This window comes from Cuculus canorus, chromosome Z (assembly GCF_017976375.1).
Source record: "Cuculus canorus isolate bCucCan1 chromosome Z, bCucCan1.pri, whole genome shotgun sequence".
Taxonomy (NCBI): Eukaryota; Metazoa; Chordata; class Aves; order Cuculiformes; family Cuculidae; genus Cuculus; species Cuculus canorus.
Genome location: NC_071441.1, coordinates 13,017,604 through 13,043,657, shown reverse-complemented (window position 1 = coordinate 13,043,657; position 26,054 = coordinate 13,017,604). Strand labels below are relative to the sequence as shown.

At 42.6% G+C, this 26,054-nt stretch overlaps 1 long non-coding RNA gene across 1 annotated transcript in view; it reads right to left on the bottom strand.

Moving 5' to 3' along the window:
• Positions 1–11,843: 11,843 nt before the first annotated feature.
• The window catches only part of LOC128850384 (uncharacterized), a 109,126-nt gene continuing 94,915 nt past the window's right edge, over positions 11,844–26,054 (bottom strand). The window contains exons 5-7 of the long non-coding RNA XR_008447746.1: positions 19,113–19,372; positions 16,949–17,036; positions 11,844–14,612 (exon numbers count right to left, since the gene is read on the bottom strand). This is a non-coding gene — a long non-coding RNA (uncharacterized LOC128850384). The remainder of the gene's footprint in view (positions 14,613–16,948; positions 17,037–19,112; positions 19,373–26,054) is intronic.

Sequence of the window (26,054 nt, the reverse complement as noted above, 5' to 3'; positions counted from 1 at the left end):
TAATTATTATTACTAGCTCTAAAAAATGCAAAGCCTACAAGACACATATGTAGCTCAAAGAGATGCCCATCACTGAATCACAAGTCTCATTTGCCCTGAATAGCAGGTTTATGGGCAAGCAGGAATCCAAGTGACAGAAGACAATAGAAAATAGAAAAGTGCAGCTTTGACCAGAAAATATCAATACTCTATGGCTTCCAATTCATGTACCTGTATTCCAGTAGTATCAAAGTATTTTGTGGTGTCATCTTTCTTTCTCAGATTAAGCAGCTGCTCTGTTCAAATTCTCTCTTATTTTTCAAATAGTCTAAACATTTATCTTCTCACAACAGATCATTCCTCTAAAAATTATACATGACTAAATACACCCAAATTCATCATTTTTACTGAGTATTTCAACATCCATTTTTGCGCTCATTCTCCTTTATTTTAAAGAAGATCGGTAAGATATCTGATGCCATGTGACTGTTCCTCATACTCATAATTTATTTCACTTAGAAAGAGTTAAACTCTTTACGATTAACTGGTAGGTGAATATTCACACAGAATAGAAATACAGGAAGAAAGAAAACACTTTGAAAAGCTTAAACTAATATTTTATTTTAATTAGGCCTTTTAGTTTTTCCTCAGAGCGTAATAGAATAAAAGAATACACACAGTCAGCATGGTTTCATTTTCTCGGGAGCTGTGCAGACGGAGTGTTATATCAGGTGCTACAGGGACTTCTGTGGGAAGTGTGGTTTCTTTGTGTGATGTTCATACCTTATCAAACAGTGAGTGAAATCCCAGTAACTTCTTGAGACATGACTGTTAGTTTTTCACCCCGTGTTTTCACTAAGGCTCAGTGGAGAAGGCAAATACTAGTGGATGTGGGGAGAAAAACTAGGGAAGATGATAGGGCGAAGATGGAGGCTGCAAAGTCAAGACCTAGAGCAGCTCTGATTGGAACTCCAAGGCTTGTGGCAACAGGGGTCCACAAACAGGCTCTGATTTCAGCCATCCCCCCTTTAATGAGAAATAGGCAGAAATAGGAACAATTTTGATTTAGCAACAACACTCTGGCCCATTGCTTGACTCAAGTGGCTTGGATCAGGGCACTGTTTTATTAAAACCAACTATGTTTGCCTGGGTGCATGTTTCAGAGAGCTGGCTCTGGTTTGGCCTCACTTTCATGTGTAGCCACAAGCTCACACTCCCACACTAAATGCTTTTTGCAGCTCTCTCTATCTTAGCCTGTGGCTACTAAAAAAGTGTTTCATTGTTAGAAAACCAGGGAACTGGGTTTATTTACTGTAAGTGAATGTGTTCGAGCAGAAACCAGGGCAGGAGAGAGAAAACACATCTAATATAGTTTATCATTTTGAATAAGTGCTGAAACAACTGCTAGCCATCCCCTGCATACTTCACTCCTTGGATCAACAGAGGAGTGCTGCCAGATGACACATTATATATTCCACAGCTGAAGTGTTTGCGTAACTTTTCAGTGGCTACCATTTAAAGAAAGAAAACCACTTGATGGGCCCTTCCTTAATGCATTCCCCCAAGTTTGACAGGTTCACGGTGCACTGCCAGAAATCATTTTGTACTTGGAAGGTGAAGATACTCATACCTCTGCCATGGCCCCTGTGCCAGCTAACAAGATAGGACTGGCCTTCCCTGTTTTCACAGTTTTGGCATTTGACTGCTGGCAGTACTAGGTAGTTCTCCACACCCATAGCAGTGTCCTGCCTCCCAGCCTGGGAGACCGTGGACTTTTTGGAGTGCCAGTTGTGTGATATCAATAATGATATCTAGAAAACATTCATTTGGCCATTTTGGTTGGTTGCCCAGTGACTCAAAAGAAATTGTCTGGTATTTCTCTTTGGAGGAAAGGAAAATGTGACTACATCCAATTTCAACACTGGCTTTTGCAGCATTCCTATCACAGCCCGAATTTTGTCCTTACTAAGGAATTATGCAAGCAGCAGATTTCCTTTCCTGAGTAGAAGGTGCTCAGATAAGACTTCTCACTCTGTGGCTATTTAGTACATGTCTCAATACAGCTTTTTTCCTGTTGAACTCTGAGGATTTTTTAACTCTTATGGGTTTTTGGTTTTTTTTCACCAGCCATCACCCTCTTTGCGTTGCTTAAATTATGGTTTGTCCAAATCTGTGCAGCCTACACACCTTCCCCTTGCAGCAGCTGGTGCTTGGGCATCCTGGGCCTCTCTCCAAATGATGAGAGTGAGCTGAGTTTTTCACATCAGCAAAGGGTATTTTCTATTTTTGCTCCAAGCCAAAGCTACTGAGTGACAACTCTGAAATGACAGGCTGTATGTGAAATGAGATTTTAGAAATGAACCCTGTAATTAGATAATGCACTACAATCAGTGAAAAAAAATGGGTCTGGGAAGATAATTAGCACTCTGTCTAACTGTTTTTGATTGCCCTGTTAAAGAGCAGAGTGAGAACTTTAATGTTCTCCCATATTTGAGACATACTAAGACCATGTGTACTGGCTGGCATTTGAAGATTTTGTGGAGATGTTTTTTTCCCTCGCTATTTCACTTCTGTTCCATTAAAAAACCCTAGGAAACCCTCTGCTCTCTAAGTGACAAAGGAGACCCCAGCATAAGGTTTCTAAAATCTTTGCAGATTCCATATAGGGTAGAACAAATCACAGGAACAGAGATAGCTATTTCATATCTGTGGAGAGGTATGAACAAAGCCTAACTTCAGGTAAGAAATCAGGTGAATCCCTTGTCGACAGATTAAAGGTACCATGCAAAAAGCCAGAGGCCTACAGCACATATTGCATTGAGATTGAGGATCCCTCTGCTTCACTTGCAAAATATGCTTCAAAATATTTTTTCAGGTTAAAGTCATCAAACTTTTGGCTGTGCTCCATTTCTTAGGCTGTAGAGTATTTCATTGGATTCCTTTTCACGTGTGGTTTAACAACACCCCCTCACCAGCTCTTAAGTGCCGAAGTAATCAGGCAGTGGAACTGCACAAAAAAGGGTAGACGCTGTGAGGGAGGGAGACCTTGCAAGGGGGCTTATGCCAGGCAAATATAGACTCCTGTTAATTTCTTCCAGGGAAAAAAAAAAAAACAGACCTCTAAAATTAGACCTCTATATAGCCTAGGTGAAAGCACTGGCTTTATCAATTGTCATTATCAGTGTCTTCGATCACTTTGTTAACAGCTATACAATTTTTTTTTAATAGAAGTTATTTTCTCTTGAATCATGTGACATTTGCCTTCTCTAAACAGACATCTTTTACAAACAGGCACATACTTGCTATCTAGGTGTGACATTTTTGCAAGTTTTTGCTTTGTCAGGTTTACACAGAATCAGAGGAGTACTGTTAAGATCATAGTTAGTTTAATAAAGAAATATTTCACACTGCTAGGTTGTTTGCTAGGAAGCTGGAGTTAAAAGTATTCTTGAGAATACTTTTTTTTCTCAGGGTTAAATTGTCCCACTCTCAAAAAAATTGTTCACAAAGGACAGAAGGAGGGAGGGACTAAGTGCACAAACTTAGATGGTGGGGGAAGATGCGCTGATGCAAGCACAGCTGTGGTCACTGCAGTGTCACTGTGGTCAGTGGCTCTCCAGACTCCATGCAGACTTTTGCAGAACAGCTGGCCTATCCATTTGAAACAGCCAAGAGCCAGGAAATACACACAATTTACAAAAGAGTCATGGGCTGTTTTCAGGACACCTACTAACTGATAAACATGTCCAGCGCCAGCTCATCATTCTGTATTGGTGCTCCACCACTGATCCAAGGAAAGACAAAATGCAGGCTTAGGAACAATAATTTAAAAAATTGATGTGACTCTTTATTCTAGTAAAACTTTTAGTTCAGGTCTGGGTGCAAACTACAAGAAGAATGTAATCTTGCTGAGAAGCAGTAACTGCTTCTCTCCGCTGGGTAGAGAAGGAGTCATGTTTCGGCAGCCCTGGATAATAGGCAGGGGATGTCACCATCAAGCGTTGTCCTCTCAAGGTAATATACTTGAGCTATTGTGGTGACTGAATCAGGCAGCTAGATGGGCTGACTAGAGGCAGAAATCAGAAAGACAAAAGTCTGTTCAAAAATCAGTTAGGCTCCTGGAGGATTTTCAAAGGTGTTTGAGACCACTCATGGGTGCCTAGAGAGACACAGAAACCAATCAACTTTCTAGGACAATAGGCTTTAATTTCTGATAGAGTTAACACGGTAAACAGCTTTTAAAATATAAAATAAGAATATATGAGTAGAAAAACTTGAAGAATTTATTCTAAATCTATATGCAAATGTAAACCTATAAACATAGATTACATACGCATGTTCTGAAAAGAATTTTACAGAAATTAACTGACAGGCTTATTGAGCCACTGGTAGCAGCACTGGAAAAACCTGAGTTCACACGACTTCCCCAATCTGTCACCCTCAGAGACCTCTAGGCCACATGCCACCACTGTCACTAGCATTGAGTTATCCGTCACTCCAGCTAGAGTCTTATTGGAATCAGGCAGCTATTTTTGTTCAAGAGTTCAACTAGTGGCTACAGATAAAGGCAAAATTCCTTTTGAATCAAAATACTCTTGAAGATATTTATCAAGTATTCTGAAAAGTGGTTACCAGTTGGCATATATATATGTATATACACACGTATACACACACATATAGCTTGTAAATTTGTTTTAAGAGCTGATGTTGCATTTTTTCTTGTGGTAGTGGACTCTGCTTTATTCATCTGCAAGAAGGAAATGAAGACCGGCACTTGGAAATCTTCCTCTGAATCAGCAAGGTATTAAAAACAATTAATAAATAGCCTGTTTTCCAAGCAGAACAACGAAATCGCTGCCATCTATATAAGAAATCACTTTTCAAGTCTGGCCTCCTGATGGTTAACCTCGCAAAAGACAGGTGGAGGAAGCCCTTGTTATCTGATGGGATTGACCTGCCAGATGAGGCTGGTAGTTACAAAATGCCAAAATCTGCTGAGATATGGGACAAAGGCAAGACCACAGGAAGGAGAAATTGAGTAAATGTAGCGGTGTCCTTCCTTCCCACACAGCTATGACCTCCTGGAGTGAAAAGCAAACTGAGGAAAGGGTGCATGGTATTGTATTGGGGTTTTGGTGCTTCTCAGACGCCATCAGCACACAAAAAGCAAACAACTCAGGAAGCTTCTTTGCACAGTCCATGTATTCCTGCATTGGCTATACCCATGCTGCCCATGGGTTTGGGACAGTGCACCTGTGTGGCCAGTGCCCTTTGGAAGACTTACCATGGAGGCTCCCAAAAGGCACCGGGCCAGGGGGCTGCTATGACAAGACCAGAGCTGGTGACTTGAGCAAAATCCTGCCAGTGTCTAGAGGCGGCTAAAGCAGTTTGGCCTTGAGATACCAGTCTGAGCACAGTCACATGAAGTAGTTGGTCTGGCCAGAGACAAAGAGTCATTAATCCCCTAGAGTACCCCTGACTAGTAATGAGGCAGGGCTGGGCGTGACTGTGCACCTCATGGCTTTACATTGCAGCTGCTCCCAGGCTTCCTCTCTGGTGGGGGCACAGCCATGTCAGGCAGTATCAGCTGCAGCAGGCAGTTTCTTTGCAGAGTCAGGAGTGACCCATAGCCCTTGAGCTGCCCTGAGACCAGGTGGGCAGGCACCTCTTGGCACTTTCTTACTTTACTTTGTATCTCCCTCCGCCATCTTACAAAGAAAACTTGTGGTGACCTTGAGTGAAGTGCTGCTTCCATTTCCCACTTGTAGCATGAATAGACACCCAATGTGTATCTGTGCAAGTTGCTGGAGCTCCCCTCAGGAACCCTTGCTGTCTCTTCCTCCAACAGCATGCTCACAGCATGGCTCCTGGTCCTGTGTGACCCAGAAGACAGCAGAGTACTTTCATTTGCAAGGAGCATTGCTGAGGGAGGCTGCTCTGGACATGTACCCTGACCCCAGGATTTTCTCATGTTCGCTCCACCATTCATGTTTGCACAAATTTCTTGCTTTATTTCCACTGAAACTCTCACATAAGAGGACATTCTTCATCAACAGCCTGCTCCTGCGCTTGTTTTCTTAACAGCACACCTGGACAACTTGATGAGACACTTGCTCCTTACTGTATTATCCTAGATAAGCCGATGTGACACACACCCCTTCACCTGAGCTGTTTCATGAAGTGGATAAACATATAGTGCATAAGCATTTTCTGACTGAGGTGAACTCTCTCGGTTCCTATTTTTGCCTCATTTGAAACTCTCCTGCTGCTACTTTTTTCATTGCTGTTTTGAATCACTGTGTTTTGGAGACCATCACATCCTGCTTCAATCACCACCTGGTCTGGTGTGAAGCAGTGACTTCTGTGTGACTGGTGAGAGCAGACTTCCAGTGCTCACAGCATTTCCATCTCCTCTCGAGCTAAGGTGAGCCAGCTGTGCACAAGGCTCTGATCCAAGGCACAGGGCAGTGTGGCGGGGATTGGAGAACTGTTTTGATGTAAAATACTATTGCATCTGCCACGGGTATGGCATGCAAAACAAGGCACTATATTTACAGTTTAATAGAAAAAATGTCCCCCACAGCAAATCACAGAGGAAGTCTGCACCATGAATGGGCACAGCACTGCCTGTCCTGGATGGCTCAGGCTGGCACGGCTCCTGTGCTTAGCACAGAATGCTTGACCTTCCCGTTGCACATGTCACTGTGACTGATGTTTCTCCAGGGATGTCCATAATCCCATCACATGTGATGAGACCACCCAGGTATGACCATTTGCAGTGTGAGTAAGTAGGAGCCCCTGGCCAGGTTTGCTGGCATCTGAGCTCTCTCATTGCTTTGCCTGGTATGAGCAAGCCAGGTACATTTGACCAGATCGATTCTCTAAGTGACACATCTAAGCTCTTGTGCTCTTCCAGAAGCAACATGCTTCAGAAACTGCTAATCAGTATCATCACTTTTATGCTGAGTTTCAGCATTGCTCCTCTACCTGGTGTGTCAAGGAGGATCCTGAAATGTAAGAGAAAGGAACCATGGTGGGTTCAAGATGCTCCTCAGTTTTTCTGTAGTTGCAGATGCTCTACTTAGTCTTTTTTTTTCCAGTGATATCTCAGTGATGCCAACATTTCTTGAAGGTGAAGTATAACTTTGGGAAGTAACTTCTACTTCCTAATATGTTTTCCAATGAGTGCCATAGCCCAGCAGGCATATGCCAAGGACTAGGAAGCCTTTCTTCAGAACTATGTTGGTGATCCTCAATTAATATGATAAAAATATCAGAGCTTAAATCCCAGATTTGTCACTTCTTCCTAAGTTTCCACTGAATTAATCTCTAAAGTCATGCATTGAAAATAATATTATTCAGAAGAAATGTAGCAAAGGTCTGTATATTCTGCTGTTTGGTTGTTTGATACTCTTTGCCCAAATGTATTTCATTTTATTTTATCTTATTGTCTGATGTTGTTATTTTTTTTTTCATTTCCTTTCATTTTGTTTAATTTGATGCTATAGATTTCTTTGATGACAACATGTCAGGTCCAGTGGTGAGTTCATTTCCCAGATTTTCTTTGCTGTCCATCTCAGGGCCAAATGTGATCACAAAAATGGAGTAATACCTGAAAAGTTCTGCAAATATTAGCCTCAGTAAAGCAAAATTAGTGTCATCTGCATTCAGGCTTTTGTTGGGTTCACTTCCTAGAAATGTTCCACTGGTAGTGGTAGTACATTATCAAAGAGAAGTGAATTTGAATTAATCCTCTCGGAACTTTTACTAAAGTTAATTATAAGCTCATAATTGTACATGTTTGCAGCCAAAACCCTCATAATTGTACATGTTTGCAGCCAAAACCTTATTTTAGGAATTATACATATATATAAAGCATGACAGCAGAAATATTTCTATGCATTACTTTGTGTCTAGTTAAATGTTGCTAATATACTTTGAAAGTCAAATGCTTGGAATGAGCGGTTCACAATCACCGGGTCAATAATTTTTTTGTAGGATCTAATTTCTTCTGTAATCAATATTGAATAGCCAGTGCATTCAGTAAAGCTGAAGACACAAAGAACAACTAAAAAAGGAATAAATTGCAGGTTATAAACCATTTGTTAAGCTCTGCATGACTGCATTTTTAGTTAAAAGAACAAACGGTGGTATAACAGAAGTGGCTGGCCTACAGGCGAGATATTTACTGCTCTGCAGACATCTTTTATTAAGTAATCTTATTAAGTAATCATTCCGAGGGTGCTGAGAGTAATGCTACTACCATTCACTTGCTTCCACATTTCCTTTTCCAAGGGCAGAGAAACTGAAGCAGGAATGCAGAACGTCATACCTCCAGCTCCAAAAGCAGGGATGCATGGCTAACTGCCTTCTGTCCCTGAGGACATTCCAGCAGGAATGCAGGCCTGTTAAAGGCCTGGAAAAAAGGAAAGCAGATGCAGGTCTGTTAAAAAAAAAAAAAAGAAAAAAAAAAAAGCACAACAGGCAGATCATAGAATCACTAGGTTGGAAAAGACCTTTGAGATCATCAAGCCCAACTGTACATGCCTACTACTAAATCACAGCCCTAAGCACCTCATATACCCATCTTTTAAGTACCTCCAGGGATGGTGATTCAATCACTTCCCTGGGCAGCCTGTTTCAGTGCTTGATAACCCATTCAGTGGAGAAATTTTTCCTGATGTCCAATCTAAACGTCCCCTGGCACAGTTTGAGGCCTTTCTCTGTCACCTATCACTTGGGAGAAGAGACCTACACCCCTCTCTACAACCTCCTTTAAGACAGTTGTAGACAGTGATAAGGTCTTTCCCTCATCCTCCTTTTCTCTAGACTAAACAACCCCAGTTCCCTCAGCCAATTCTCATATGACTTGTACCCCAGCCGATTTACCAGCTTTGTTGCCCTTCTTCAGACTTGCTTGAGGACCTCAAAATGTATCTTTTAATGAGGGGCCCCAAACTGAACACAGTATTTGAGGTGCAGCCTTACCAGTGCTGAGTACAGGGGCACAATCAGTTCCCTGGACCTGCTGGCCACACCATTTCTGATACAAGCCAAGATGCTGTTGGCCTTCTTGGCCACCTGGGCACACTGCTGGCCCATGTCCAGTTGGCTGTCAGCCAACACTCCCAAGTCGTCCTCTGCCAGGCAGGTTTCTAGCCACTCTTCCCCAAGCCTACAGCACTGCACAGGCTTGTTGTGTCCCAAAGACACTTGGCCTTAAGCCTCACCGCACTGGTCTCAGCCTGTCTATCCAGCCTGTTCAGATCCCTTTGAAGAGCCTCCCTACCCTCAAGAAGATCAACACTTCCCCCCAGCTCAGTGTCATCTGCAAACTTACTAAGAGTATACTAAATCCCTTATCCAGATGATTGATAAAGATATGAGAGGAACACCACTTGTGACTAGCCTCCAGGTGGATTTAATTCCATTTATCAAGACTCTTTGGACCCAGCCATCCATCCAGTTTTTAACCCAGCAGAGAATGCACCTGTCCAGGACAGTGGTAGCCATACCACATAGATATGTATGTATATGCCCTTCTCATTATTAGTTTGCAGGGTAGCCCTGAATGTTTGTATGACAGTGGGTCAAAGGAGTCAGAGCTGAGTTTGTGCTCTGGCAGCCTCTCCAGGGGAATTCAACCTGGAGCACAATGAAGAGGAGAGACAAAGCAACCATGTGCTGCCATTCCTGTGGCGGGTCACATGAGTACCCCAGCACAGTCCTACATCACTTTGTTGCAGGGCTACCCAACAGGCAGCCTGAATGTCTTTCTGTTGCATTATATGCCCTAGGTGCAGATTAAAACTGGCTAGGCAGTCTTTACTCTAAATGTAGGAAGTGCACTTCATTTGCATAGCTCTGATGGGATTAAATGAGGCATTAGAGTAATTAAGGTCAGAGGGTTTTGCCATTTAGTAAATCCCTAAATCCACCTCCACTCCAACATAATTCAGTAATATCATGGGGCAAAAGGTCAGTGCAACAGCTTATGCCCATCTAGCTTTCCATCACAAAGAGATAAACCCTTTTTTGGACAAAAAGCTTTTTTGAACACAACGCACATTATTTTCCTCAGCAGCATCACAAGAAACTTTGCCTCAGCTAGCATCTGAATTCATTAACTACCCTATGGCTCGAGATCATTTTTTTCTGGGTTTGGGTAGAGGAATTAATGATATCTTTTATGCACATGACCTTATATGGCTTCAATTTTTAGAAAAGCTCCGCTGATACAGATTTCAGATATGTATTGCAATAAATTTCTTCCTGACTTTAAAATAGTAAGGGACCCCTATGTTAAAATGAGAATACTAAATGCACATGGAACATTTGGAACATTATGTATTATTGGATAGCCTGTGTTCCTATGAGCATGCTTGCAGCAGATATTATTTCTAATTAAATGTAAAATCATTTGACACTGCTGAAGGTCTTAGCTCCCGAGGCTTCATCATTATCTGTAATCCAAAGGGGCTCCATTCAATCAAGAGAGCCCTGAAGCACAGTAATGCTGAGCAAAGCTGCTCTGGGGACTAATATGCCCCTATTTGTGTGTTTTGCAAGTTCAGTTTCCTCCTTGACAAACAGATTATGCTGAGTGTCCTTCCCCACTCACAACATTCAAGGCCAACTCACTGTAAGATGTGTCATCCCAGGGGACTCCACAGAGCCTTGCACTAAAGAGTTACATTGTTGGACAGAAAAGGGCTTTGCAGAGCTCTCTGCTAGGCATTTGCTCCATAATGATATTTTTAGTGATGACTGCACCGCTGTGTCATATTTGACCCATCATGTCTCTGAGTTCTCCCAGGTGGCTGATTCACATCTCCAATCAAAATACAGGAAGTTGAAGGATTAAAAATAGTTTTGAAACTGGGGAATGATTGCAATTGCTTTAGCAGTGCTATGGATAATGAACCTGGATAATCTAGTGTACTACAGATAATGATATGGACGCAAAACTGGTGGAAGTAATTGAAGCAGCTTCAACCCTGCAAAGAGTTTTCAGAAAGTTGTCAAGCTTCCTTGAGATAGCTTTGGTGACATACCTGTCCCTATCAGTGATCTCTATGGTGCTCCAGCACTGCATGTGACAAAGTGGGTAGCAGTAGAGGGACAGCATATACAAGTGGGAATTAAACCACAAGGAACAAATTTCATACCAGAGATAATTAAGAATTAGAAGGAATTATTTTGCTTCTAAGCAACAAGGGACAGTGAACGTGCAGTACAAGGCTCCAGTCCGTAGCCAAGTTCTGCAGCACAGCTACATGCAAGGAAGTAAATTGAAGTAAATTCCCTTTCTAGCAAGGGAATTGAGTAAGTTGTGCCTGCACAACTTTGCCTCTGGGCTGGACTGTCCAAGGAGTGCAAAGAGAATGGGGAGGACTTTTCTTGGCCACTGTCTCGTCAACTCACATTTACAGAAAGTATCAATTATGTTGTAATTCCTGGTTTTGTTATTTCCCTAAACAAGACGCTTTTCTTCAGCTCCACACATGCAGAGGTGTCTCCTCACTCCCATACCTCATTCTTGGTAGAGAGAGAGGGGTGGCAGTGCATGAACATGTCCCCATGGTCCCTCTTGCTGAAGGCTGGTGCAAAGCTGATTTGAAGGGAAGCCCCATGGGCAGAGGCTGACACTGCCTTGCTGGTCCAGGAGGCATTGGTCAAAAAGTCAAGAATAAGACAAGTCATCCTTGGCAATAAAGAAGCCAACATGGTGAGAAGAAACAACCGAGCCAATAAAGCAGATAGTGCCGTCCTGCTGGTGTTCAGGCTCCAGTGGTGTTTCATCACCTGGACAAGGCAGAGGTGTGTCCTGTCCCTGACAAAGAAGTTTTGCGTGGCCACACACTGCCACTATATGTACTCGCCCAGCCTCCCTCTTGCCCTCCAGCCTCTTGGAGTTCTTGGCACCTATGGGCTAAGAAACCCCAGGACGAGTGACCTGAATTAATTTCCAGATGTGAACAATGGCTGGATCCAGAAGTAGGTGTTAACCAGGATGTCCCTCCACAGAGCAGCTTCCCCATGCCCTTTAGATGTCTTTGACAGTGACATCTAAAGGCAAGGACAGATCTGCCGATGGTGCTCTAGGTGTAGGCTCACTGTACTGTACAGACCTGGAGAGATTGCACTACCCCAACCACATTATTGCAACATTTTCTCCACCCAAGAAGCCAAAGAGGCGGATACTTGGGAATTATTTGCTTTAATAAATCTTTCAAGTTCATAATGAAGAAGAAGGAATCACCTTGATGTCCAAAAGGATGCAACTTCATGAAGACAATATAAACAAAGAGAGAAAAGCACTCTGTGAATCAGAGGACATTTGAACACTCCTCTTAATCAGAGGGGCCAGTGCAGCTTCTTGACCGCTGGCTGTTCCCAGCATCGCTAAATGGTAAATGAGATGTCTCTGCTAAGTAAACAGCATCTGCCATCTCCGCGGGCTGTTTGAAAGTGCTGACTAGCTGGTGAAGAGATTAGCACTGTCTGACTCCTCTACTAATAACCGATTTGTTACCCAGGCTTGTCAGTGCCTTATTAATTGTCAGTTAGAACTGCTGACATTCCTGAATATTGCTCTTTAGATGTAAATAATATTTATTTTGGTGTACTGTAGCCTCTGTTCTGATCCTGCAAATTCAGGCGAGTTCACTCAAATCAAATTTTACCTCACATAGTACATTCTTTTTGTAACTAATGTGTCATTATAATTATCTACTTTACAAGACTGTATTTTAATTCACATGCTTGAAATTTTGGTAGTTATTTTGAGTTGCTGTGGGGTTGGTAAAGCTACTTTACAGTGAATTTCATCTTTGGGAAAACATGAGGTATTTCTGCTGAGTCCTGAAGAGTAGAATTTAAATAGTTGTGTCTGAGCAGGGCCATGACTAGGAACAATTTTTTTAAGAGGTAAAAATGTAGACTATTCCACATTCTTATAAGGAAAAATCAAATGTTGAAAAGACATGGCTATGTTTTGTCTATGGATTGTTTATCTGGCTTATATACTGATTAAAATAATTGCCTTTTCTGAAATTCTCATCAGGGTTATTTATTCCACTGTTCTTTAAAAGAGTCCGAGAAAAATGTTCTTACAAAAATCATAGGCTTGTAGTTCCGTTCAAAATATGCAGTAATAAAGGGCTATGTTTTTATTCTGCTTTCCTCTATTTTAATTTCTCTCCTTTTTTACTACATCCTTGTTGAACAGATGGATGCTAGCTCCTGACAACGATACTTCACTATTCTTGGCAGGATGATGATGGTTCAATCACCCATTAATCCCATGGCAGATAATGGCTGAAAGCACCAGATCAGGTCACTCTTGTTGACCAGATTGTGCAAATCTATGTGTGGAGGTTTTTTTTCACTGATTCCTTTGAAAGGTTTTTCATTTGAATGTGCAGTATTAATATGTCAGTCATTCTGAGTCTCATCACAAATCCTCACCCTGTCCTCCTGTGATCTTTCCATCTGGTGAAAAAGCCTTCACATTTTTCACCTGCAAAATAAAATTCACTCCCAGAAATGACAGGTTTTCAGTGTAAGCCATTCCTGTGAGGCGGTCACAGCAGTGGATGTGATACCTGACCTCAATTCACAAATGGAGGCCAAGACAGAGCCCTGCACAGAGATCGACCTGAGAGGCATTACACTCTTGCTGGCAGGCACTGAGCATCCCAGAGTGCTGGGCAGGCATCAGGAGAGCTGGTTTACCTTCGGGGTCCACCAGTGGGAAGCAGGCAATCAGTCCTGCAGGCAGCATGCAGCAGGAATGGGAATCACACCATGGCCTGCTCTCTCTTTGCCTGATGTGTTGCTTTGAAATGTCCCATTTCCTACACACCATTATTCCAAGCAGTTTTTCCACTTAAAGGAAAAAAGTAGTTAGTGAGAAACGCAAACAGGAGATCACTGACCAACACTGCTGTTTCATTTGTCCTGTAAAAGAAAAAAATTCACAATAGTTTTATTTGCCTTAATTTCTTTCCTGGCATTTCACCTTTTTCCTGCAACAGTGTGGACATTGAGTGATTCGTCACTCAAATGAATATAAACTGTAGTGGTAGGTGGGTATTGCTGATTTGCATCCTCTGCATCTCTTTGTGAAATTGATTACTGGGTTATATTACACTGGAAGGCTCTTGGAAGGTGGTCATAATGCTTGCAAACCTGCACTGTCACAGCCTGATGAATACGGTGTGCAGACTCTAAATGTGGAGTTATTATTTAGCCCCTACCTGGGCAAAACTCCCCAGGCAGCCAATGACTGGAATGAGGTTGAAGTTTACAAAGACAGGTGTTGAGCCAGGAGCTATTGTCTTCTAGTACAGCAGCTGTGGATCCCACAGCTTGTTGAGGAATGTGTAGATTTAGCAGTTGCCCCTAGGAGTCAAGTATACAGGTACTCCAACTGATGCACAGGTGAAGAGACTGTGGAGAGGGCTTTCAGAGTGTGTTAGGAGACTCCTAGAACCACTCCTGGTGAAGTGAAAGGCTGATGTTAGTGGTCGGCAGAGGAGGCTGCAGCAGTCTGTGGCATCGAGGGCTCTTCCCAGTTCAGTGGTTCTCTTGAGTCATGTCATTGATCTGGTCTTGACTGCTGTGAACCCCTGGGGAAACACCAAGAAACCACAATGAAAAGGCAAAACAAAAAGTGGGCTGGTTTAGCTATGCACACTAATTATTCACACTCTCAGGGCTTGCTACACAGTGGAGGCAGAGGAGACAAGCGTTCCCCAGAAGTCACTGGACATAGACAGCCTTCCCCACACAACCGTTCAGGTGGATAATGTGAAAAAAACCCTGCGTTCCTATCAGCTTCCTGGGAGGCAGAAGAGGATGAAATATTATAACTTTTCTTTATCAGCTGTGTGCTGGATGGTTTTGGCATGGATGCTTTTCATTAAGCTTGGTATGTCCTTATCCTCAGGTCATCTTGCAGTTCATGATGACCGATCGTCAGACGAGTGGTCACTCTGTTCCTAAACTATATATGCTCCTCCACTCCTATGGATGCTCCTGGAGAAGGAATTGGAACAGCACACCTTAGGTAGTGACTGAGATTTCTTCAAAGTTCAAAGCTATTGGACCCTAGGTCTGGACTAAGCCTCTTCTCTTTCTCTTTTTTTAAGACATTCCGCTAACATACATGTCCTTTTTGAAATATCCACCCACATCAAGTGCCTACCTAAGTCCCAACTGGGACCAGTGCTGTTTAACATTTTCATCAACTATATAAACAGCAAGATTTAGTGCGCCCTCAGCAAGTTTGCAGATGACACCCAGCTCAGCTGTGCAGATGTCACACCAGAAGGATGGGTTGTCGTCCAGAGGGACCTGGACAAGCTGGACAAGTGGGTCTGGGTGAAACTCATGAGGTTCAACAAGGCCAGGTGCAAGGCCCTACACCTGGGTTGGGACAATCTGCAGATTCAATAGTGGGTGGGAGACAATGTGATTTATAGCAGTACTGCAGAAAATGACTTTGGGGGACTGATTGATGAGAAGCTTGACATAAGCTGACATGAGCTTGACATGAGCAATAGGCGCTTGAAGCCCAGAAATCCAAACATATCATGGGCTGCATCAAAAGTGGTGTGGCCAGCAGGTTGAGGGAGGTGATTCTGCCTCTCTACTCTGCTCTTATGAGACCACATCTGGAGTCCTGTGCCCAGTTCTGCGATCCCTAACATAAGAAGAAGTTGGAAATATTAGAATGAGTCCAGAGGAGGGCTATGAAGATGATCAGAGGAATGGAACGCCACCTGTATGAGGACAGGCTGAGAGAGTTGGGGTTTTTCAGCCTGGAGAAGTCTGCAGGGAGGCCTTATAACAGCCTTCCAGTACCTGAAGGAGGTGTACAAGAAAGCTGGGGAGGGGCATTTACAGGGCCATGTAGTGATAGGATGAGGGGAAATGGCTATAAATTGGAGGGGGTGAAGATTAGATTAGACATAGGAAGAAATTCTTCACAATGGGGGTGGTGAGACATTGGCACCAATTGCCCAGAGAAGCTGTGGATGCCCCACCCATGGAAGTGCTCAAGGCCAGGTTGGATGGGGCCTTGAGCAGCCTTATCTAATGGGAGGTGTCCCCTCCCATGGCAGGGGTGTTGGAACTAGATGATCTTGAAGGTCCCTTCCAACCCATACTGTTCTATGATTCTATGTTGAGTCAAAGCCAGATGTTCTCCAAAAATTTTTCATACGCACAGTAAACAGACATCCCCTACAATGCCTGGGATCCAAACAGTAAAGGCTTCTACTGGTATTCTGTAGCTGTACCATGAGGAAAGTAAATGCTGCAAGTCCTTGGTATCACCTCAGCAGGCACAGTATCACTACCAGACCCACTATGACACAGCCACCCCAAAAAGAACCCACTGGCCAGCTCTGTTCACCCCCAGCCTAGTCAGAGGTCTGTTGGGAGATGTTCAAATGGAAATTTATGGAATAAAAGGCAGTTTTCCTTGGCCTCTAGGGCAAAAGTTCCCTCTTGTTTGACGTGTTTGTAAATAAACCTCTATTTCCTAGGACACTGTTTGCCGTTAGGCCCTGTTAAACACTCCTTCTAATGCCTGGGCTTCCTGTGTTTGACAGACCTGAACACTGTTTATTGTTTCACTGCATCTAAATACCCTAAACAGAGTAAAGACTCATTTACAGCTACATGAGATGGATGTAGACAATTGTGAATATACTCACAGTAACAAGCATATGGAAAGACAACCATAGGGTTTCAGTTACAAGAACAGATCAGACCAGACTAGTGCCTTTGTGACTAGGACATGTCCACAGAAACAGCATTTTGGCACTGAGAAAAGGCTGAAATGAACAACAGGGAAACATTTGCCTTCCTTAGCTTTGAAATGTTTTGATAACTAGTCTGAACTCCTCATGGAAGAAAACATGTATCAAAGTCTTTTATTTATAAACAGATGTATTACCTGAGGTATAACTTCTATTTTCTGTGACTGTTTTCTTCTTCTTCCTATTCCCAGCTATGTTTCATTTCTTCCACATCATTAGCGCTTCCTGCATGTAAGGATATGTATTTCAACACAATGATCAGGTGGAGGAGCAACCCAATTTTTCTTCCTAAACATTTCCTTGTCATTTTTCATAAAGGCTTTGCCATAAGGCCTTTCTAAGAGATTTCTAAACCACCTCAGTGAATTGTTGACTTGCCTACAACCTTTTGAATTCACCACCACCCAGCCAACAGGTTTAGGTTCTGCTAGTCAAAAGTTCATATTGTACAGGAGAAGCTACAAGTATCATGTGGCACATGACAGAATTTAAACTGGGTATCAAGTTGGACAAATTCAAATCCTCCACTTAAGTGAAAGAACATCCTGTGACATGCTCGCCCATATGATCTCTGAGAATTTATTTATAAATCATTTGTAGCACAAAATCAATTTCTTGCTGGAATTCATGTCTGATTTAGAATCAGAGTGAAATTCAAAGGCTTCATAATGTGTTTACGAGCATACAGAAGAGGGTGAAAGTACTGTGTGTGTACCCATTACAATTAGCTCCTAACTGACATCTGTACACTGGACTTGCACAGGCAGCTTTAAGTCTAGTTTTCAAAAAAACTAGAATTATCTTCCACAGTTTTTCCACTGAATAGTTATGTTGACAAGGTCAAAATATATTGAAAATATTTAAACGGCACTGCGTCATGTAATTAATGAATAAAATAATCATTGCACAGAATAGTCTTACATGGAAAAATCGGTCTACTTTGCTCTGATTCAATTATTTCCATCATACATAAATGTGGAGGTCATTGTGAGTTTCGCCACTGACTTCAGTGGGGCTTAGGATTTCCTTCTAGGAACTGATTAGTGAGAAAGTCAGATTTCATGCAATGATTAAATACAGACATTACACATTGGCATTATGAGCTTCATGCTGTTAAATGACTAAGATTTTTCAGCATATTTCTTTTCAGTGCTGTGTAAGCATGCTTATTTTGTTCAGACCTTTAAAACAGGTTGGTAAGATGGGAGGGAAGTTAAGTTAAATATTAAAGCAGTTCATCACAAGTCCAGAGACGTTTATTACTGGACCAAGGAATGAATGGCTGTAAGAATGTGCCCAGAGTATCATGCAGGACGTGGTTATAAATATGTATTTTTTTCCTGGGTTTGTTTGTGGTTTGTGTTTTTTTTCTGGGACTGACTATGTGGAAACTTGGCCCTGCACAAGTTATCAAATTTCTTTTTCCACACAATCCAGATCATTTTACTTGCCACCTTGTGCAGCTATTTCTCAGGAAGGGCTGGGATCTATATTACACTAACAGAAGCAGTTTGTCTTACACAGTCATTTAAAATATAAGTTAAGATATTCTGTGTGTCAAATATTAGAAATATCACCAGAAGCTCCTAATTTCTTTCCTTGTTTTCCCTTGTTCTTTCTCTCCAAATATTTTTACCCACATGGGGTGGTCTTTACTACTGAACTTTCTAAATTTATTAGCACCTTTCTAAGTTTCTTCTCCTGTAAAGTGAGGAAAACATCTTCAGCGGGTATCTTGATGTAAATACTTATTGAAAATAAATACTGTTCCAGAAAATATATTTCTTACTGAGTGCTTCTAAAGGGTCTGCAGCACCTGCATGATACAAGGCAGGGAAAGGACAGGGAAGCAAAAGAGCCGAAGTACGGTGAAACTTCCATTTTCATACACTGGTTTTCCAGAAGTATGTTTGCAGCTAGAATTTTCAACTTTTTTATTGAAAGCTTAAAAGGATTCAGTTCAAGAAATGTCCTGACTCAAGGACAGTTCTTATAGGGATAGGTCCCTCAGTTCTGTGTTATTAATATACCATAAATGATGTTGCAGTCAAGTAACCAATGAGTGATAAAAGGAAGGGACACCATGGAAGAAGGGCTTCTAAACAGAAATAAGAGTTGGAAATGTTTGTTGCTGTGTCAAAAAGATGCTGATGATAGTTTTCCCCAAGTAGAATAATTTTTTAGGAATTGGTATCATTCTTACTCTTGACGACACTGCTATTTTGAGGACCAACTGCCAGGTCTAGAAAAGGAGAACATGAGAGTCACCAAACAAGTAAGCAGCAAGTGGAGACCTCTTACCAAGAGCAAACATACTGAGTCACACTCAGAATATCACTCCACTTAAAAGTCAGTTCTGGAGTGCTCACGTCTTCTGGGATTACTGTACAGGCAAAGGCAAAAGCTTTCTCCAAATTACGCTTTCACACAAGCTGCTGCAGGCATCTCCTGAAGACTATGTTGTTTCTTGACCTGTAGACACTTTTCTTGTTGCAAAATTGTGCTAAGTGCTCTTAGCAAATCCAGACTGAAATCCAAATATAAGCAAATTTTCTGTGGGCCTGTTATAACACACAACGTAACAAAACTTTACAATTAACAATGGTAGAAGCAAGGAGGAAGTCAATCAATTGGAAAAGAAAAGGCATATATGTAAGAATGCACAGTTTCATTACATGTAAATGTCATTTTACACTATATAGTAATAAGTCAGTATGAAAACTGTGAAGTATTTGTAAGGAAATAGTGGACTGAACTCTATCAGGATTTAGTTTTTGACAGGAAGTCCTGTGTGAATTACTACTGGCCTTACAGCGAGGGCTGGTATTGGTAGTCTTTTTTTGCACCTACTTCTAAGGTGATTATGCGGTTTACTTGCAACATTCCTCATAGATAGAAAGCTGTAATCAAACACAAATCCGACACCTCCTTTTCAAATCTGTGCCTAATTCATTTCCATGTAAGCAGGAGCTCTGCCTGCGTGGAGGCCAGGCTCCCTTGAGGCTCTGAACTCCAGGCTTTCCTGTAACCCTGAGTGCCACAGTGCAATTAACATGTCTGAATCTGCCACTGTCTGCAAAGGTGTAATCTTATCATGAACTCACTACAACAGGAGATCTCTTAACTGTGCCAAAGCAGCTGCAAGATGCAGGAGAAACTTCAGTAGATAAGATTGCTGTCAAGAAGATGTTTCTAGTCTAGCAGACTGAGCACAGACTCACTCTTTTCTCTTTCAAACGGGAGAATGAAGACATTTTGCTCATGTTCTTGCAGTTACTGATGTAGTATGTTTCTGAGAATTTATTTTGATTTGAGCATTGCCCTGAATCATTTGTCTGTATCAGTAAATGCAGACAGCCTCCTTTCTGGTTCCTCTGCCAGGAAATACTTTTGTTCAAGTGCATAATACTGTAAAAATTGGATTGAATATACTGTATTCATTGCATACACATACTTCTCCCCAACCTGTATGTGAGTCCAAGCACTGTATATTTCAATTCCTTTCTCCTGCACATGGTAATATCACTTTTTATCTGTATTTCATTTGAAGAGATTTTTGACCTGAACTTCAACTCCACTCAGATCTTCTCCAGATATTTACAGCATTCTTACTTTTCCAAGTTATTTTTACAGGTTATTTCCAGCTAAGATATTGCTACTCCGCTTCTCTGGTGGTACCAGCTTCCAGCCATGGGAAACTGCTTTCTGAGTTACAGAACCAGACCAGCACTTTGAGCTCAGTCTCTCCAAATCCTTCTGAGCAATACGAGGGCTGTCGTTCCCACCTCTTTCTGGAATAATAACATAGTAGACAGCCCATTTGAGATCAAGGCAATACTAGAAATTTTCAGAAATTTTCAATTATTTTTCCATTAAAGGCGAACTTTCCCATTTCAAACTTGAGGGGGGTGGGGGGGAGGGTACATCTAGCTGGTGCCTGGAGCCATCTTTGTGAGACAGCAGAACTGCCAATTCACTGCTGACTTGAGATACTCTAGGTTTGGTCAAGGCTGAGGTGTAAGAAAAATGCCAAAATTTTTGATAATTCCAGCTGCAAGATGTTTTATAACTTCCCTATGCATGTGAAAAAAATAAAATAAAAATTATGTCATACATAGAAAAATTGCAAAAGCAGGGCAGAATGTATTTCAGCAGCAGCATCCGTGTTAACACACTTACCACCACAGCCTAGGATCATTTCTCTGGGGACAGAAGCAGCTTTCATCCTGTGAGATATTTGCCTGTAAAATACTCATTACCATCTTTGTATGGAAGTTAGTATCCAAGGCTAAAGTTCAGCCAGCAATGTCTGGCAAAATTTCAGAACTATTTAAACTGCAAGGATGCCTACTCCAATCATTTTTTTACTGCTCTTTACGTAGTAACATCGCAATCTTTGCTATCAGAAAGCTCCAAGCATAGATCCAATTTATACACATTCATATGTATGCATATGTGTGCCTAGTTATGCATGCTCCTTCTAGGTGTGTGAGCTGGGAACCAGTAAAAGCCTCTTTGCAGCAGACAGCTCAAGTGGGACCTGGGTGTGCATATTGGCTCGGACATGACCTGTAGTCTGTGGAATGCATTCTGATGCAATTTTTACAGCTTCTGAGGTCTTTACCACAATCTCTTTCTTGTGTTACTTTGCACTCCTAGAAACTTTAATTGGGGTGATATATTTATGGGTGCATAAGTGCTCTCCTCAGTAATGTGTTGACCAGGATGCACCTTTCCCTTGTGTGCTGCTGACAAGTCCACACCTGAGGGAAGCATAACTCTCCAGCAAAGATGGTCCTCTTTTGGCCCACAGCAGACCTGGATTTATCGCAGGTGAGTGCACCAGAACTTCCAAGCCAGATTCTTTCTCTAGAAGAGAGTATCTGATGAGAAGTAGCTGTGAGATGAGCTGGACTAACAGAAATACAGCTCTCTCTCTCTCTCTTCCTCAGACATCATTTCTGCTTTACTGGGCTTAACTACATCCTGCAGCATTTTCTGCTTCATTTCAGAGCTCTTTGTGGTGCCCAGGGCTGTCTGACCCTGCAATATTCTGCTGTGGAAACACATCATCTACCCCAAAGTCTAATTTACAAAAGGAGAGGAAGGCAATGATCTCCCTAAAACCAGATCATAGATTTTCATCCTATTCTGCATTTCTGTGGGATATCAGACTTTAATTTAGTAAGTTTTTACATGCATGCAAATTTGATCTCATTAACATCATTCATCTGAAGGCAATGTTGCTGAACCCTCTGCTCAGGACTGGAAACTGGCATTTAGACCAGAAGACAGTGAAACATTTCATGACAGTAGATGGCTTGTGTAACATGGTGATGCAACAAATAACATTTTAATCTACAATCAGCCAGAGCCGCAAATGCCTTCCTGTTCAAGCCAGTTTCATACTGTTGTGCTGCTAAATCTTCAGGAGACCCTGTCCGGATTTATAACCGTAGAAATGAGATATAGCAAAACAGCACTGCTCCCACAGGTGGGCCTCGAGTTGCACACCCTTTCTCTTGTGCTCAATCCTTGTAGCGTTCCCTTCAGCTGTCCCTGCGGTTCATTATACAGAAAATGTCCTTACGTCTGTCATCTGCTTTTCTTAAAATAAATCCATAGAATGGCCCGGCCTTGGATGTTAGACGGTGCCCAATGTCTCAATGCATTGCAACATAAGGAAACAGGTCCAAGGTGTTCGGTAACTAGCAGAAGACTGTGCTCATTGGTCTGAATGCACCTTTGCTCTTTGGGCCGTTAGGTTTGTGGGCAGGGCAATACACTCAGCAAAGTGGCAGCTTTTGCAAACATGACCAGAAAATTTTCAACATCACAGAATCACAGAATCACAGCACCACTAGGTTGAAAAAACTCTAGGATCATCGAGTCCAACCATACCTACCAACAACTAAACCGTGTCCCTGAGCACCTCAGCTACCATCTTTTAAATACCTCCAGGGATGGTGACTCAACCACCTCCCTGGGCAGCCTCTGCCAGTGCCTGATGACCCCTCTGTGAAAACTTTTTTTCTGATGTCCAGCCTGAACCTCCCCCGGTGGATCTTAAGGCCATTCCTCCTTGTCTTGTCCCATCACTTGGGAGAAGGGGCCAACTCCCTCCTCTCTACAACTTCCCTTCAGATAGTTGTAAAGAGCAATAAGGTCTTCCCTCAGCCTCTTCCTCTCAAGGCTAAACAACCCCAGTTCCCTCAGCTGCTCCTCCTTGACTTGTTCTCCAGACCCCTCACCAGCTTTGTTGCTCTTCTCTGGACACGCTCCAGAGCCTCAACATCCTTCTTCTATTGAGGGGCCCAGAACTGAAGACAGCATTCGAGGTGCAATTTACCAATTGGCATTTTTATTTGCTGGCAGGAAACAGGGAGGACTTTGGCACAAACCAGATCCATCCAGTCTAACAAAATCATTTCATTTTGGGTTCTTCTAAATCCCACTTTCCTGGTTTTTGCATCGCTTTGAAACCCTTGTGTGGTTATATAACCACAATTTCTGCCAGTCTGTTTATAATTATCCCTAGTGCTCAGAGCAAAGAGCACTATCTGCCCTCGGTTCTTCTGTGATTCTACAGTCCAAAGAAACAGCAAATCCAAACATGGAACATCCTGTCACCTTGTTAGATGTACGTCAGGAGGCGAAGCGGGAGGAGGCAGGAACAGCCCTGGGGCTGTATCCCTCTCGCTGCCAATGGCTCAGGAAATCATGTTCCAGCTGGTTGACCAGGTTCCCAAGGGCTGGTCACATGTACGCACCACAGGAGGTAATACAATAGTATCATGCTGGATTAATAAAAGAAGGAAATGAAATAGCCCTTTCAGGAAGGTCCCTCCAAATGCTAGACATGTCTATCAGCTGTTTAATCTCAGGGTAAATTAAAAAATATCCATCTTTTAAAACTTGTTGTCTGAAGGTGAAGTGGAAGGCCTGCTCTCTAAGGATCCAGTGTTAAAGTGGAGATGCTCTCTGCAAAGGAGCATGTCTTACTGGAGACATTCAGATGCCTGCACATTTTGTTGGTATTGCTGGGACAAGGAAGAAAGATTTGGTACCTGAATTCATCTGGTGACACCCCTTGCTTAATAAAGCTTGTAGAGCATAAAGCAGCTGAGGAAAGACAGCAGTCAGTGTCAGAAGCAGTAGAACAAGTAGCAGACGAAAACACAAACTGCTGGAAGACATGCTCAAGCAGACACCAGGTAGGTGCCTGCAGCCCCAGCCCTCATTGCTGGCTCCTGCCATGGTGTTCTGCCAACAGGCCGGGTTGTTCTCTGCCATACACACTCCTTGGGAAACACAAGGAAATTTTAAGGGAATTGACAGAATTCTCAGATTATAAAGACTGTTGGGATATAATAAAGAAAAACTGGACTAAACATGGATAGGATTAACATTCCTGCTTTGCAAAATATGCCAGCATTTCTAAGACTTGGCTGCCTGAACTTTAGGCCTGAACTTCCATATAACTATGGTAATGGGTGTTTTTCAGGCCAATAATAACAGCTCAAGGGATAAAGAGGAGTATTTCCCCACACAGATTATCTCAGTCTCGAGTGCAGCACCGAAGATGTTTTTGTGGGAATGTAGGAATGTGGCATGCGTTAGCTTTCCAGCCTCAAGCTCTATATATACATCACTGCATAAGGCTTGTTTGCACATGTTTTTATAACTTGCATGCTTAATTACTTAATTGTTTATGGCTGTCATTAAATACTGCTGCTCTGTGTTTGGGAGGCTCCAGAAGCAAATGGAAGTGTTTTGGAATGGGTTCATCTCTGCCTGGTAAGGAACAGAGAAGATCAGATGCATAAGAGCTTGTCCACATCCTTATCATCTGCGCATGAGCATCTGGGAAGCCCATATTCCATCACAGCGGGACAAGCAAGCAAGCAAGTACATGCAGGACTGAGCTAGCTCCTGCTTTATCACATCTCACTTAAACTCGACTTTTCCCCTAAGCAAGGCAGGGCCTCCCTCTTCCCCTTACAGGACACCTGCGTATTGCCATACTGTTCTACACTGGCCTGGGAAATGGACTCTCTGGCAATATCTAACAGAGGCTAGAGGGGCATTTCATGTAGGGGAAGAGTTGAGATTGTTGTGCAAGTGGTGTTGGTAGAAGGGATGTTTCAAATTTGCTGGTATTGAGAGGTTTAATTCAACTGTACTTCAAGTATTCACATTCTGGAGAGTATCAGGAACCACTAAGGTCCTTGCCTTATAGCAATTCATTTTCCAGATGCTTCAAAGATCTGGTAGCAGTGCTGCTTTTCCCATGTAGTCTGGTGGCTCCCTTCAAATCACCCGTCACATCCCAATACCATGTACTTGAACAGTGGCAATGAGATGGCTGGGGAAGTAGCAATGTGGACACATTAGACAGCTGCCTGAAACCTACATGCATGCACACCTTTCCCTTGTTCACAGTTCTCCTTAGCATCAGGTACTGCTCACGCTAACAGCAAACTTCTGTATGAGGGAGGATCAGTGCATCCAGACGGCAACACCCAGTCCCACAAACTGCTTTGCACGGGCTTGCTTTGGTGAAGAAGAAAGAGAGGCAAACCTAGGGCAGACACAGGTATGGGCTTGCTTGAGGTCAGGCAGCATATGGCTCTGTCAGTGCCGTGTTGTGCCCACATATGCGGCAGGCACAGATGGGCCCTGTGAGAGTTTGCTTCTGGGTCAGTGTCCTGCAGCAAGAGGTCTGTGAAGAAGTGCTAGAAGCCTCTTCAAGGAGAGGCAGTGGATCCTTTAGACTGTGATAACATGACATACTTGGAGAGTGGTGCAAGGTCAGAGAGTCTGCTTGTGATGGGGTTAGTGGTTGCTCTTTTTCCCTGCTATGCAATGTAAAAGTTGTCAGAGATTGGCAAATGCTGTAAGCAGCTCTCTTTCTGTAGTTCACACCTCAGTGGCCCCTTGACAGAAGGACTCCTCATTTCCACCAAACATGCCTACTGCAACAAATCACTATTTGTTCTTATTAGGGTTGGGCAGATTGATGTTTTTAGAGCAAACTGAATACAAAAAGCAGCTGCGTATGTTTTGTGATGTCAAGATTGGAGGCAGCCTGGGCTGCAGTGATCATGCATTGGTGGAGTTCAAGATCCTGAGAGATATGGAACAGGTGAGGAGTACAGCCAAGACCCTAAATTTCAGGAAAGCACACTTCTAGCTCTTCAAGGTGATAGTCAGTAGGACCCCTTGGGAAACAATCCTCAGCAA